The following is a 13,251-nucleotide window of genomic DNA, read 5'->3' as shown; positions in this document are numbered from 1 at the left end:
GGGCCACTGGCACTCGGGACAGAACCAATAGTAACAGAGGGTACCTGGCACCAGGGCATACATACAGTGCGAGAAATGTCAAACGCTTAACTCACCTGCTTTACAAATTAAGAATAACGCCCTCTAAGAAAATGGGCAGGCACACTGCAGGGACTCACACCTACCAAATGCATTAAATGCACCACTAGTTGACAGGATAAGTAGAGGAAGATGGTGGGCCCAAGGGAGGGGACAAGCCCACGGACAACCAGGCCTCATTCAGGGAGACGAGTGTATGGTGGCCACACGGGAAGAGCGAGGAAGAACCAGGATGCAGGCATGGCTGTGGAGATGGCACTGGTGGGCAAACGGCGACTGGGAGGCAGCCCCGGAATGCCAGATGGTGGCACCACACCCGGCCAGGCTTCCACCCTGACCCCAGGAGGCAGCCCCTCCCCGTCCACAGCCCCAGCGCCCAGACCTCTGCCAGCTGCTCAGTGACATTCCAAGCAAACCCTTCCGTTCCTCCACCTTCAGACAGTGTGGCCCAGACCACTGCCACCCTGCGCTGCAGCCATGCACACGCAGCCCCAGCGGTTCCAGGATTGGCAGGACCCAGGGGGTGAGGTGATCTGCAGGAAGCGCATTTTCAGTCTAATTCCAAGTCCTTTGCAGACCATGCTGCTTTGTTGTTTGTCATTTCATCTGTAATGTACTTATTGACCGGGACATCGGGGTTCCAGTAATGGCAGAATAATTTGTACCGACTAATCCTTTTGCCAATAACAATAAGCAGCTCTGGACAAAACATAAACAGCAACCATCTGAGCACAGCAAGGAGCAACCACACACAGGCAGGAACAGAGGGACACCACCCTTAGAAGCAGAGTAGCTCCGGCAAGGCCCACCTCTGCCCAGCTTCTCCCACGGGTGCTCCTCAGCACACGCAGCACCTGGCAGCGGTGCTCATGGGCCGAGGGGCCGGGGCTGAGCACTCAAGGCGCCTGGAGTCTCAGCGAGGAGGGAGCCCAGCTCTGTGAGCTGAAATGCTCTCCCGGGGATTTCAGCACCTGCCAGTGTGCACGCAGACAGGGAGAGCCAGCCCACCGAATCAGAAGGGCTCGTCAACACCAAGGGCTCCCACCGGCACCCTGGAGAGGGTGCCTTCAACCAGCTCTGGGATTGAGAGCCACACCCGGCACTCGGAGCAAAGCCAAGGGAGGCCAGTCCTTCCACCAGTGACCACAAGATCACCGAACCTGCCTGCAAGGACAGAGCAAGACCCTCCCGACAGGAAGATAACAGAACCCACATTCCTTGGTGTCACATCCACATTGGAGTTCACTGTCTAAAATCAAGAGAAAACACAGTTAATAAAACTAGATTCATAGTTGGCCAGACTTTGGAATTAGCAGTCTTTAAAATTAAAAATAGCTTAATGATTGGATGGAAAATAAGCATTTTTATAAATCTGCTGAATTATAAAGTTCCATTAAATAGGAAACTAAAAATAGAGACATCACGCATCAGAAGATCCATGGTGTGGCTATCTGCGTAAAAGCAGCAGACAGATGAGTCACTGATAACCGAGGCTCACGTCGGACAATAAATCAGTTCCCTTTGCACGTCCCAGGATGGTTAACGACCAGCTTCGTGTGCCGCACGATCTGTTCCTTCCCCTCAAGAGAGCGTCCTAGGAATGGATGAGAGCGAACCCCAGGAGCGGCACAGTCACAGGTGATGCGGACGGCTCCCAAGAGCCCCAAACTGGATATTAATAATTGTAACAATAACCACAACAGTGGGCGCTTTACTGAGCGCTTACTAGGTGGCATGGGGGATGGGGCGCATAAACAGGTTTGGGCCTTTCTTACTCCACTCACATCCGCACAGTCAGGGGCTCCTGTCCGCCTTAAGTCAGTTACTCAGCCCTGGCCACGCCCACCTCCTGCCCGCAGCCCCCAGGCACTAGGGCACCGGCTGGGTCATTCTTCAGCAAGGGAGGCAGCATCTTAGCCTCGACCCACACAAAGCCAGCAGCTGTGACAACACAAAACCTCTCCCTACATGGGCTGTGCAATGCCCCTGGGGGCAGAATCATCCCCCTCAAGAGGCACAGCCCCAGGCCAAGCACCAGCGTCTCCCACATTTTCCAGAAGAGTCTCTCTGTTTCTACTCCTTCCTGCCCCCCTTACCCACTCCCAGCCCATTCTCTACCCAGAGCAAGCCTTTTAAGAGGAAATGTTGAAGTTGGTCATTCCATCTGCTCGAAACCCTCTGGAGGCTCCCTGCCACTCAGAATGAAGTGCAAAGCCCTTACCCAGGCCCCCGGAGACCCTGCAGGGCAGGCTCCTGCCACTGCGCCCTTCATTTCCTCCCGCTGCCCCCTGCCCACCCTGACTCGTTTCCTGTTCCTCCGACATACTGAGCACAGACCCACCAGAGGGCCTCTGCACCCGCCGCTCCCGCTGTCTGCACCACCCTTGCCCCGTAGCTGTTGCGGTTTACTCCTTGCTGGACTGAAATTTCTACAGTGTCTGAGCAGCCGAAGGTAAACAGCGCCTCCGTTCCCCATGGCCCCATGACGGTGTCTCCTACTCCCTGCTTTATTGTGTATTAGGCTATTATCTGTCTCCGTCACAGGAGGTGAGTACAAACAAGGAGTACAAGGCCTTCTCTGTTCTGCTCATCACATCCCCAGTGCTTGGGACGGCGCCTAACAGTTTTGATACTCAGTAACTGCATGGCCACAAGTGAATATGGTATAAGAGTGACTTGGCAGTGTTGATGGATTCTAATATTCACATATATTCTCTTTTCCTGTCACTCTTGAAAATAAGTGGTTTCAAGATTTTTATGAATAACAAATTAATGTTAAAAAAGATACTTGGCTCTGTAACCTTGTAAAGCATCATGCAACTGCTGGATGCCATTGTTTTTGAGAATGGAAATATGTTAATTTTTCTAATTGAAAAAAAGGTACTAACCATAAAAAACTAAAAGTACAGAAAATTACAAGGGAAAATAACCCAAAATCCTGACATTTTCACATTTACCTTTTACAGAAAATTGAATTTTGGTTTACTTTGTTATAGGATAAAGGGAAATCACAGTCACTCTAAAATACAAACAGTAAGATGTGTCAGGGAAAGTGAAGTCTGTCCCAGCTACCGCCAGACTGCGCGTGGCGCTTGCGTACGTACAACTCCCACCCTCCGGACTGTGTGCGGCACATGCATACGTACAACTCCCACCCTATAGACTGGGCGCGGTGCATGCGTACTGGGTTAGTACCTACACTTAGGTTTGTTAGGTTGTTTCCTGTCCAGAACAGAATTGTGCCTTATATGCTACAACTTTTTTTCCCTGACATTTCAAACATTCAATAGAGTCGAAAAAATTTTAGTAAAAACATGTATCCCCCGACCTAGGCTCCACCATTATCATTTGCCTACATCTGCTTCATTACATCTGCCTTTTCATCCATTAATCATCTCCTTTTGTTGCATTTGAAGATATGGTACGTGTCCCTTTAGACTCTTCAGCACACATACCTGGATCTCAATATTTATTGTTTTTGTCTTTTGATGTAAAATTACATGTGATCAAGTGCACACATCTTACACAGCCACTGGTTTGTGACAAATACATACACCTATGTAAGCAACCCAAACTCCTCCGAAACCACTGCCAACATCCCGGAAAGGTTTCTCTTGCATTTCCCAGTCAATTCTGACTTCCTCCCCAAAAACCCTTCTGATCTTCCCACTGGTTTATTCCTCTGTCTAGAACTTCATATAAACAGAGCCATCCAGTGTGTACTTTTATATAAGGCCTCTTACAGTCAGCATAATGCTTTGAGGTTTATCCACATCCTGTCTGCATCATAGTCTTATGTTTTATTGCTAATTGGTACTCCACTACAGAAATGCACCACGGTTTAAGCGGGTCTGTAATTTTTACACATGTATCGTGGACAATATAAAACCTGATACACAGAAGTTACCTTTTTCAATATCTGAAGGAACCTGTTTGTTTGAACACTAAGTTGTCCTCAGGATGCATTCTTAGAATTGGAGCTGCCTGATAAACGGGCACCCGTGTGCTGAACGACCACTCAGAGGCAGATGACTCTCCAGAAGGGAAGTGCCATTTACTGTCTCAACAAAGATGATCATACCCTTTCTTTTTTTAACTTCTTGTTAATACTGGGTTTATAAACACACACACACAAAAAACCATCTCTGCCCTCTGCCCAGCTCATAGGAGAGAAACAACAGGTTATGTGAATTTCTTTGATCACTGAGGTTAAGTGTAAGTTAATAATTTTTTCAGGTCTCTGTGTTTTTCCTGTCGCCTGTTTTTATCCCCTTTGCATTTTTCTATTGGAGTACTCCTCATCTGACTGATCTTAAGAATGTTTTATATTTTACACATTAACAGAACTAACCCTTTGTTACATGTTACACAGTCTTTCCCAATTTATTATTTTATTTAAAATATTGTTTATTGTCTTCCTTGCCAGATAAAACTTGAAATTTATGTTTATAAGCATACCTTGAAAATACTGAGGTTCGGTTCCAGGGCCCGGCAGTGAGGCGGATATCGCAGCAGAGCTAGCCAAAGGCATTTCTTGGTTTCCCAGAGCAGATAAAAGGTATGTTTACACTATGCCCTAGTTTAAGTGTGCAATAGCATTATGTCTAAAAAAACAGTGTACATACCTTAATTAAAAATACTTTATTGCTTAAAAAAAAAAAAAAGAGCTCAACTAAGCGTCCGAGCTCCCAGGAGCCCTAATCGTTCGCTGCTGAGGGTCCTGCCTCCGGGTTGGTGGCTGCTGACTGATCAGGGTGGTGGCCACGGGGCGGCTGCGGGCACTTCTTAAAGTAAGACAGCCGTGAGGTGTGCAGGACCAGCTGACACTTCCCCTCACGAACGGGGTCTCTGCAGCGGGCGATGCCGTTTGAGAGCGTTTTCCGCGCAGTCGGCGTCAGTCTTCTCGTACCTGCTGCTGCCTTGCGCTCATGCCCTGGTCCGCATCCTCTGCTGTCATTTCACGCGGCCACAGCATCCTCAGCGGGAGTAGGTCCCGCCTCGGGAAACCCCGTGCTCTGCTCACCCCCAGGAGGCAGCCCCTCGTCTGTGCGAGTGTGAAGACGAGGTGCAGCAGCCCGGCCCCACTGTCGGGCCCCGCTTGCGATCCAGCTCCCGAGCTGTCCGCCCCGCGTCTGCAGCCCGTTCCTGCACCGGGTCTGAGCCCCTCGGAGTCGCCCCTGAGGGCTGGGGTCCCCTCCCCAACTCCCCTTAATGCTGGCCTTTTGACCCCCTCCCATGAATCATGAATGTTCCTAATGGCGTCTAGAGTGGGGAGTCCTTTCCCGAAGGTTTTCAGTTCGCTTTGCCCAGATCCACCAGACGAATCATTATCTGTGGCAGCTACAGCCTTAAAAAAGTGTATTTCTCACATAATGAGACTTGAAAGTCCCCCAGTTGGTAATTTTTCTAGTACTTCTGTGAGTTTTTTGTATTTAAATATTCAGTATATTTGGAATTTTTTTAAGTTAGAGGTAGGGATTTTAAAATTTCAAATGTGTCATGTGACCCAACTGTAAAACATTGAGTGATTCACTTTTTTTCCGAAATGATAAATTCTTATATACACAGGTCATGTTTTTGGAACTCTGTTTTGTTCCACTGACTGGCATGTCTACTCCTACTCCCATTGTACCTTCACAATGCATTTAGTCACTGGCAGGATACATTTTCTTTCCCAAATCTTCTTTTTTTTTAATGTTCATGACTGTTCTCAAGCATTTACTCTTCTAGTTGGCCTTTAAAATAACTTTGTCAGTATTGTGTTAAATTTATGGTTTAATTTAGGGAGAATTTATATCCTTAATTTACCGGATCTCATCATGTAATGGTGTGGTCAATCCTTCCGTTTATATAAACGTCCTTTCCTATTAATCAGGAGGGCTTTATGGGATTTTCTATACGTATGTCTAATACTTCAGCTAGTTTATGTTTCTGTCATTATTTGCTACTGTTGGTATTGTGCATCAGATTCCCTCTCCTTCCCAGTATTTCCTTGCTATTTTTAATAGAAAAAATTGCAACAGTTCAAAACAAATTATTGTGAAGTATACCATATATGAAAAGCAAATATGATATAGATGTGAGTTTAAGGAACAACTAAGTAAATTAACCACCACCGAGATTAAGAAACAGCACGTGACAGGATGTGCAAGGCCCGTGTGCCCCCGGCGGTGCCTGCTCCCGCCCCCTCCGGAGCGCCTCTCCGACTTTTACGGTATTGATTTGTATGTACAAATTCACTTACTAATCAGTCACTATGCTGAATACTCATGTTATTACTAATAGTTTTCCAACGTACTTTATTGGGGTTTTTTTCGCAGAGTTGAAATTCAGATCATACATAAATAATGCAAATTTGCCTTCTCTTTGGAGCACAAAGACCTTTTGTTTTGTTTCTCATCTAATTATCATATTGACAAGCACTTCCAGAACAGTGTGTTGAATAAATTAAAGTCAGTATACATCCTTCTCTTAGTTCTAATTACATTAATGGAAACTCAAAAATTGAGGTATTAGAGTATGATGACGGCTGCTAGCTCAGAAGAAAATTTCTTCTATGTGAAGTATTTTATTATTATTGTAAGTTTTTATTGAAATCCATTTTTAATTTTATCAAATAACTTTTCTCCTTTCACCTATTAAGATGATGGATTATATTAATAGGCAGCCTAATAGAAAATCATCAAAGCGGCCCTGGAATGAATCTCACTTGGCCGAAGCTTATCGTTCTCTTACGGTACTGCAGTGTTCTAATTACCACTGTTTCATTGTGAACGTGTCTTGGCGGCTGTGTGCGCGCACGTGTGTGTGTGTGTGTGTGTGTGTGTGCGTTTGCGTGCGCACATACACGTACACACTGTGTGAGGTGTGGCATCCCAGCCACAGTAATTTTTTGAAAAATGTAAGAAAGCTTTTATTTGTTGAACTATGGCACATGCTTACGTACTGTTTTGTTACCATTTGTTCTATTCCATCTTTTGAGAATAATTATCTGTATGTTGAATCTTCATTGTTTTATGCTCCATGCTTGTCATTTTTTATTGCTTCCATTCTTGTATTACCAACTCTACTTCTGATTTTAAGGTCCTGTGGATTTTGGTTTCTTAAACTTTTTCCTTCTCTTTGCCTGCTCTTTTTTCATCTTGATGTACTATTTTATCATCTCAGTATTTATCTATTTTTTTTCCACAGAGACCATTTTCCTGTAATTTCATTGAGGGCACAAAGCATATGCTGTCCCCTTTCTGGGGAGTGGTAGGAAGGCCTCTGGACCACACTGAATGAACGCTGGTGAGGTGACTCCGGGCAGGCGCTGGTCACCAGGAGCCCAACACTGGATGGAGGACGGGAAGATTCACCCCCAAGGCTGACTGCTGACTGCGGGAGGGAAGGGGGCTGGAGCCTGAGCTCTATACAAGCCTTGAATGAGGGCGTGTGCAGAGCCTCCCACTGGAGAGCTCACCAGGGTACTTCCTGGGAAGGAGGCACACCCTCTGTTCTCTCCATCCCTGGGGGTTCCTCTCACCTAGAAAGTCTCACTTCCTGGTGGTCTGGCTTTCAGCACTGCTGTGTGACTCTGGCACGTGGTCCCAGCCGGGGGACACAGGAGAGGGATGGACCACAGGTTGTGACTTCAGTTTGGACCTCAGCTCCCAATGTGCCTGCCTGCTTTGCAGGGCCCACGGCCTGTGGCTCTATATTCCAACCAGAGGCAGTACTCAGTGGGGTGCGAGCAGAGGCCACTGCCTTGTGGGCACAGGGAGTCTCGGGGGCTTCAGCCAGTAGAGATGCCATCAAAGCTTTTAAGATCAGACGACTTGAACCTAGTCCTTCTGCATATGAAGCACATTGCCAGAGCTGTCAGCCTTTCTTTAAATATTCCTTTTTTAAAGGGAATTTGAGGAGACAGCTTAAGTGGCAATAAGATACTATTAAAGTACAACAAATTCCTTGGTTCTCATTTAATCCAGGAGGTTTAAAAAAAAACCAAAACCCCACATAAAACCAGTGTGTCAATCATCTGGTATCTGTTACTAAATTAAAAAGTATGCCACTTGGTATTATCAGAAAAAGAAAGTAGAAGATACTTCCCTAATTCACCAACCTTAAAGAGCCGCCGCTGTAACTGCACAGAACAGCTTACTCCTTGCTCGGGACAACTTCAGATTCACCAGGCTCCTCGGCCTGATTCCAATCTTAAGGCATTTTTACCTAATAATCTAAAAATAACAAGGACTGTGTCTACACTACCTACTGACAAAGATAAGAACCTGCCTGGAGGAAGACAAGCTGAGTCAGAGGGGGTGGCCGCGGAGGACAGGAACTTCGCAGTCCCGTGCACAGACCTCTGACCCTCTTACTGCTGGCGTCTCTGGAGCCCCGGCTTTGCAGTTCTTCATTAGGAAGTGTCCTCACATGCATTAAAAACCTGCCAGTGGTGTTGAGGGAAGGCTGCAGGTGGGGGCTGAGGCTGCCATCCCTTGGAAGCAAGAATTCTAGTAAAGGGTAAACAGTGCTAATGGCAGAAAGGGGAGGTTTTCTGTGAAATGCACCTGTTTATTTTCACACACGGCAGCTGGGCTGTCATTTATCCTTGTCTAGGAGGTAGGATGACCTTGTGACAGACCCAGAAAGCTAGATGTATGTAAAAATGAAGTGATTCTTTTAAAGAACCAAACACTTTCTACAACATCCCCCATGTTTATTTCCATCTGATGTGCTCTTTCTGTATTCAGAAGCTATGCCCCTAGTCCCTAATCCTTCCTCTGCACCAAACTTCACAGCCAGGTCAATTCACACCTGTGTCACAGGACGGAGGAAACACAGGCCCGCAGGAAGCCACCCGTGCCCGCCAGGAAGCCAAGCTGACAGCAACGCACAGCTCCAAAACTGTTGTGCGTCTGGTGGCCCTACGCCAAGCCCTGGTTCTACTCCGAAACACAAGCAAGGACACCGGCCGGAAGGATCTCCAACAGGACTGGAGGCCAAGGTAAGTTGAGCAGGACATGGCTCCTGCTGCACCCACAGTCACGCCCGCTGGGCTCGGGGCGCCCCCCGCACCCACTGGAGCGCCAGGGCACTGTCTCCCTGAGCCCTGGGCTAGCGTTCAGGCACCGGGGTGGCCAGGTGGAGGAATCGGCCCCAACTCCAAGCCCAGCATGGCGGGCTCAGCCTGTAGGGACGGCCGACCCGCTGCTGTGGCCCTGCTGGAGCCGACCTGCAGCCAGAACACCCTTAGTTCCCACGAGGAGGCGCCGCTCTGCATAAGCCCCGTGTATTCTAAACCAGGGAAGTTCAAGTTCTTGCAAAAACTTTGAATTTTCTGACTCCATTGCCTTTGGGCAGCACCAGTGTAACTCCTAAAGGACCCAGAGGCAGGGGCACTTGCTCAGGCGATGGCACGGGGGCCGGGACAGCACTAGAGTGCCCCAGCTACCAGAGGCTCAGGCCGGGGGAGGAGCATCTGTTCAGTGTCTCCTGCAGCCAGTTTGGAGGTATGCTATCATTAGCCCTAGTTCTCAGGGGTCAGTAGCTTCTGGAACTCCCCAGGTTGTGGAGTGGCTGAGGGGAGGGACCCACACGCCCACATGCCCACAGTGCAGAATCCACACAGATACGATGCAAAATGTTGTTCCTCTCCATACTTGAGAGAACGAGATCGTTGCAGCTTTTCCACTCACTCAGGGAAAGCAGGAGAAGGGCAGAGGGCACCAAGGTGACAGCTTTGGAGGGGAGGACGGCCCTGCGCACATGTAAGGCCCATGGGGGTGAAGGCAGGGGCAGGGCAGTTGCAGGGTGGGGGCAGACGCCCGGGGCACGGGGCAGGGGCGATTGCCGGCTCTGGGGAGGGCTGATGGGAGTGTCTGTGTGCACGTCTCCCCACAGCCGAATAAAGACACGTCAGAGTATCAGCAGCTCACAAACGCCGAGGCGCATCATCAAGTTCCACTGAGGGTCCAGTGAGCGCATCATTCCCGAGTCTCCATCTGCCCGGGTCACGGCTGATGCGCCAGCCGGTCTTGGCCAAGGTGTGCCAGGCTGCCAAGTTCACACTGGGCTGCAAACCCTTGTCTACACTGTTGTCCTCCTTAGGATTTAAACCTTAATGTCTTTCACGTCCAGTATTTAAAGTTAAAGCAACTCCGTAACATTGCCTCTCTCCGTCTCCCTTCCAACTCCTACGCTCTCCCTGTATGCCTTTCTCCACTCGTGACTCCAGTTACACTCAGGGGAAGGAAACGCCTGGGACACATTTCCAAACATTAATAGCACTAATATGACGTTAACGTCTAGTGAGTGAAACATTTACCAATCAAGTAGATTGACAAGTAGCAATACTTCAGCTGCTTCTGGGCCTGGTAACTTAACAGAGGCACAAGGACATGAAATAACACTGCTGGTCTGAGGACGGGGGCTGGGAGGACAAAGGGAGTGGGGAGCCCCCCCGAGGGAGTGTGTCCTCCACCACAGAGGAGCACTGCAGCACCAGCAGGTCAGTGAGGGCAACGAAGGCCGCTCCCCCTCGGCTTCTCTGGGCCCTCGTATGCCTCGGAGCCACTGGAAAAAGTTCCCAAGGGCATGGGAGTGGGGAAGAGCACACGGAGAAATGGAGCTAATTCCTGGCACTCTGGTAGCAAATCAGTGAATGCATGCTCATCTTCCAATTACCCTTTAAATGTAAATTGTGTTCCTTAACATGCCCGACACACAATTTGCCCCTGTGCTCCTACACTAGGTAGGGAGCTCGGAAATGATGCTATGTGGCTGTTCCTTCTGTCACACGTGCTGACATCATCTACTTGTGCTCCTGGTCTGCGGTTGAGACACTTGGTCAGTGGCCTCGGACACCACCTGTCACTGAGATTCTCTCCAAGCCTGCCCTCATGGCTCCCAGGGCAGATGAGCCCTCATGAGGAAGGGGCAGCCTCAGGGCCCACAGATTTCAGACTTCCTGTTCGCAAGGGACAGCCCTGACTGCATCAGAATTTTACGGCTCTTTCCATTAGCCGTGTTTACGGCACTGAAGAAGGAGTAGACAGAGATGCTGCCCCCCCTGTGGGTCTCTCACTGACCCCTTCAGTGTGGCAAGAAAGCCACATACACGCCTGCCCATCACAGGACATAAGTGACTGTTTACCTGGCTGGGTACCTCAATGAGACACTAGACAACTTGAGGACAGCAGTGGTGGCCTGTGGTTTACTGTCACTTATTTTTGTGGATGATTTTGGTATTTCTATGGGAAGAAGCTCATATCCATAAATGAAAAGCCAGTTTATTGCAACACACACATGCAAACAAGAGTTCAACCTATTACGCCTAGTCCTGCAGGCTCATTCAGTGTCATCTGCACAGAGGCTGGGGACAGCCGAGGGGATGGGATGTGGAATGCTGCCCATCACTGAACCTGCACATAAATTCATGGCACTGCTCTGCCAGTGACGGTGGCGGCTGCAAACCGTGAGGCTTGTTTTTATACTAAGGTACAAGAATACGGTCCAAGCTATCGACATGGCCGGCCCAAAGCTGCAGCACCACTGTCCAGTCCTTCCCGAGGGCGGCCGGGCACAGCGGGGTCACTTGCCTCGGGAGCCACACACACACTTAGGTTTGAGCTCATGCTTCGGTCCTTCCCTCCAGGCCCATCCGAATACTCAGTGAACATTCTTTTAATCAACTGCAGTATGTAGAGAATGTGATGAAAAAAACCACACTAACATTAAAATGGAAGAAAAAAAATTGAAAAGATGAGTTCATTGCAATTCCAATTATAATGCTTTTGAGCAAGGTGGGTAAACTGACTCCCAAGATGCACAAAACACAAAGATCCGCCTCCGGAGATCCGGACCCTGGGGTCCACTTGGAAGGAAGTACGACCAGGGGTGGAGCTTCCACGACCTAAAGAAGGTCGGTTGATTTTCTATCTGATGCCATTAAGAACAGGACCCAAATAGCTCTTCCCAAGGTAAAAAGCAGAGAAGTGGCTGAGTCTGACATCCTGTGACATAGAATAAGTGTGATCCTGTGTGGTTTTATGTGGTTCTAGGAAAACTAACTTGAAATGGATCAAAGACTAAATGTAATGGCTGAAGCTACAAAACTCTCAGAGGGAAATATGTGTGTCAATTTTCATGGATTTGGCCATAGTTTCTTAGATATGACATCAAAAGTATAAGCAATGAGAAAAAAACAGATAAAATGGAATTCATCTAAGTGGAAAACTGCTGAATCAAAGAACACTATCAAGAAAGTAAAAAGCTCACAGAATGGAAGAAAATACCTGCCAACATTTTTTGCAAATGAAATACCTGATATGGGTCTAGTATCTAGAATGTATAAAGAACTCTTACAGCTCAACAAAAAAAAGCCAAAGACACAGTTAAAAAGCAAGCAAGGACCTGGACCGACGAGTGATGATGAGTGACACCAGGACGCAGAGACGCTGGACCTCTGCGCTGCCAGGGGGCCTAACATGGTGTGGCCCCTGCGCAAGACAGGCTGGTAGTTCCTCAAACCGTTGAACATAGGATTACCATGCAACCCCGAATTCCATTTTAGGTGTACCCGAGAGAACTGAAAACAGGTGGTGACACAAAAATGGATTTGCAAATATTAACTGTTCACAAGAGCAAAAAAGTGGAAACAACTGAAACGTCCATCAACATTTGGGCAGATAAACAAAATAATGAACGTAATAAACATATGTAATATATAAACATTAACAAAATAAAAACCAAAGATAATGGATACTATTCAGCATAAAAGCAATGAAGCCCTGATACACGCCACCAACTCACAGAAGGCTGCATGTGATTCCGCATGCGGAGGGTCCACGACAGGCAAAGCCAGACGGCATGCGGACTGCTGGTGGTCGGGGGGCCGGGGGGTATCTGCTCGTGGGTACAGGGTTCCTTGGGGCAACAGGAATACTGTGGAATTAGTGGTGGTGGCTGCACAGCATCATGAAAATACTTAAAAACACTGAGATCTATATTTTAAAATGTTGTAAATAGTGAATCCAGGTGGTGAATTTTCTCTCAATTTTTGAATGATGCAAAGTAAATAAAGAAGATGCCATGCCCTGCTATCTAGAAAGCTGAGTAAAAGGGCTCTCCCTTCCCCAGCTTCTGAGTCCCAAGCAGGGAAATTTAAATTTGGAAATAAAATGCTGGATA

At 48.0% G+C, this 13,251-nt stretch overlaps 1 protein-coding gene across 5 annotated transcripts in view; it reads right to left on the bottom strand.

The window, feature by feature from the left end:
• The window catches only part of RPTOR (regulatory associated protein of MTOR complex 1), a 338,209-nt gene that overhangs the window by 143,622 nt on the left and 181,336 nt on the right, over positions 1-13,251 (bottom strand). The window lies entirely within an intron of this gene.

The sequence above is a fragment of the Manis pentadactyla genome, chromosome 4, assembly GCF_030020395.1.
Source record: "Manis pentadactyla isolate mManPen7 chromosome 4, mManPen7.hap1, whole genome shotgun sequence".
In the NCBI taxonomy this organism is placed as follows: domain Eukaryota; kingdom Metazoa; phylum Chordata; class Mammalia; order Pholidota; family Manidae; genus Manis; species Manis pentadactyla.
This window is presented reverse-complemented; position numbering and strand designations above follow the sequence as displayed.